Consider the following 3,387-nt stretch of genomic DNA (forward strand, 5'->3'; position numbering starts at 1 on the left):
ATTCTAAAGGGAAATTTGGTATTTGTCAGAACATCCTATGCATTTCAGCGTACTACAGATTATTTTAAGCACTATTGTTTACAAGTGATATATTAATCAGCTACTCATTGAACGGTAGAAAGATAATCAAATGACCAAGCTCTTGGCTACATGTTAAATCAGCTCTTCATTTTCCTGGTCCATTGTTAGCATACCTAACAGCAGTGCAAAATAAAGTACGAATATTTCCACTTAAAAATATTAATTCTACTTTCCCTGACATATTATATTGTCCAATAATTTTTTATTAACTGAAAAGTAGAAGATGTACAAATCCTACATTTCTAGTTTAAAAAAAGGCAATCAATCAGGTGTATTTGTTCTATACCTGTCATTAAAATGACTACATATGATCAGGTAAATATAATATACAATAGTCATAATTTTATGTGTGTATAAAAATGTTGTATGTGTATATCATGAATGTGTATAAACCATAAGAAAAGGATAACGTTTGTCTGGATGTTTTAGCCATTTTAATAGTTTATGCCTGAGCAGCTTGCTGTAAACAGTGATTACGGTCCTCTCTCCCAGGAAGATTGATTCAGCAGTTTTGAAATGAGGCTGGAGATCGGTATTAATGTGGGTCTGAGGTGATCTAGATATCACTTGATCTAGCTGTAACTGGGGAACCAGGGTGGGCATGTTGACGTTGGATTAGCACTCCTAGGTCACGGTGTTTTGTACTGAAGTGCTGGCTTTGGAGCCAGGTGGACTAAGGTTTGAATCTTGGTACCGTCTTACTAGCTCTGGGATCTTTGACATGTTACTCACCTTCCCCAACCTCAGCTTTATAGATCGTCCCATGGCAATAACGAACCATATCTTGGAGGACTACTGGGGGATTAATGAAACTGCTGAATAAAAGCAAGTGGTCTTTACTTGCTAATTATACAACTGAAATGCTTAAGACAACACAATTAGGAGCTTGAATTAAAACACTTTCTTAGAAGATAAATGGACTCTCCCACCTCTCCCTGCCCTACAGCCCCTGGGCTTTGGGCCTTTCCAAGGCACCTTGAGAACTGCCAATATATATAGATGAAGTTATCTATTTTCAGTTCTGAACTCTAAATCTAAGACCTAAATAAATTAGTTCAGATATTAGCCACTTCCTCAAATCTTATACGTTCCTTGGGCTTCAGAGTGAACCTGGGCCCTTGGTAATCACTCATTCAACACACTTATTGAATCCCGACAGTACACCAAGGCTCCGGATTTTCTCCTCAGAGGATGAGATGAGCAAAACTCTCCACAGACAGGGAGCCATTCCAGGTAGAAGGGGGACTTGCTGTCCTTGTCTCATATCTCCAACTTTTTAATAATACGGGACAGGGTTCTCTGATTTCTGGTAGTGCCTCCATTTCCTCGCCTTTAAATGGCAATTATAACAAGCTTATCCATTGGGATAAGAATGAAAATGAGTCAATATATATGAAATGGCACCCAGGAAGTTACTTGCCCAAGGTCACACTGCTGGGACGTGTTTGTCGGGTTTGAACGCACATGCTGGCATCCAGGCATCGTAGCTCTGCTTTTGCTCGGGTTGTTTATAACTCCTTGATCTTACCAGACAGTGTGAATCTAACCAGAAGGGAGAGTAAATAGTAAAATATCTGAAGCTATGTAACGAGGCTTATATAGATACAATGAGATAAGGAAACATATTTAAAAGTAAAATGAAAAATGTACAATATTTAAATTTTTTATTTATTTACTTTTTTGTATAAGAATGCATACATTTTTCTCGTCTCCTTATTTTTCCGACACAATGGGCAGTACTACTATAGATTCCTGAGCCCCTGAAAGAGGTATCACAACAGTGCAGTGTGTGTGTGTAGGTATTATCTTATTTAGTCAGATGTAGCATACTATATTCACTCTTCTTCCCTCCTTGCACTTAATTCTATATGTATTGTTATAAAATTATTAATAGATCCTTTAATGTAGAAATATATAGAAACAAATAAGTCTACCTTTCAACAACAGTTGAAATTACCTTTATAGAAAAAGAGGGATTATAGGATATCCTTGTTCTGTACCTTGCTTATATGTAACATTATTCACTTGTTCCCAAAGTAGTATATATGAAGTTAATTTTTTTTTTTTTAATGACCGTTTAGAATTACAATGTTAGGCTAAAATGTATGTATCCCCTCTTCTTTTGGTGGACATTTAAGTTGTTTTTAAGTTTTTAAAGCCATTTTCATAGCATTTCATTACATATTTTTGTAGAGTCTCTTTCCCATCTTGTAAGATGTCGGCGAAAAAGCTGAGAAGCCGGAGACTAAGGAGAACTAACCTGAATTCTAAGAAGGCTGATGCCGGTGGCAAGGCTAAGAAGGGTGACCCCAAGGCTAAAACGCCAAAGAAGGGGAAGCCCCACTGCAGCCGAAACCCTGTCCTTGTCGGAGGAATTGGCAGATATTCCCGATCGGCTATGTATTCCAGAAAGGCCATGTCCAAGAGGAAGTATTCGGCAGCTAAATCCAGGGTTGAGAAGAAAAAGAAGGAGAAAGTTCTTGCTACTGTCACAAAACCAGTTGGTGGTGACAAGAACGGTGGTACCCGAGTGGTTAAACTTCGCAAAATGCCTAGATATTACCCTACTGAAGATGTGCCTCCAAAGCAGGTGGGCCACGGCAAAACACCTTTCAGTCAGCACGTGAGAAAGCCGCGAGCTAGTATCACCCCCGGGACCATTTTGATCATCCTCACTGGGCGCCACAGAGGCAAGAGTGTCGTTTTCCTGAAGCAACTGAGCAGTGGCTCGCTACTTGTGACTGGACCTTTGTCCCTCAGTCAAGTTCTTCTGCCTAGAACACACCAGAAATTTTGTCATTGCTACTTCTACCAAAATTGGTATCAGCAGTGTGAAAATCCCCAAATATCTCACTGATGCTTACTTCAAGAAGAAGAAGCTGCGTAAGCCCAGACGCCAGGAGGGTGAGATCTTCGGCACCGAGAAAGAGAAATATGAGATTACAGAGCAGCGCGAGTTTGATCAGAAAGCTGTGGACTCGCAAATTCTGCCAAAAATCAAAGCTGTTCCTCAGCTTCAGGGCTACCTCTGCTCTGTGTTTTCTCTCACAAAGGGAGTTTACCCTCACAAACTGGTGTTCTAAATTTCTTACAAAGAACGTAATTAAATAACTGATCCATTTAAATAAATAAATAAATAAATAAATAAATAAATATGTTTGTAGCTATATCTTTAAACTCTTATGATTGTATTTTGGTAGGATAGATGTCTGGAAATTAGGTTGCTGTCTTAGAGTATATGGATTTATTTTTTTTATTCTCTTGTCAATTTCCTTTCCAAAATCTGTACCAATTTATGATACCACA

General features: G+C 38.6%; 1 pseudogene; it reads left to right on the forward strand.

Moving 5' to 3' along the window:
- The first annotated feature begins 2,383 nt into the window (after nt 1-2,383).
- Nucleotides 2,384-3,164, forward strand: LOC114213762 (large ribosomal subunit protein eL6 pseudogene; annotated as a pseudogene).
- Nucleotides 3,165-3,387: the final 223 nt, after the last annotated feature.

The sequence above is a fragment of the Eumetopias jubatus genome, unplaced genomic scaffold (genome assembly GCF_037043125.1).
Source record: "Eumetopias jubatus isolate StellerSeaLion01/CBP00866 unplaced genomic scaffold, mEumJub1_p1.0 scaffold_4, whole genome shotgun sequence".
Lineage (NCBI taxonomy): Eukaryota > Metazoa > Chordata > Mammalia > Carnivora > Otariidae > Eumetopias > Eumetopias jubatus.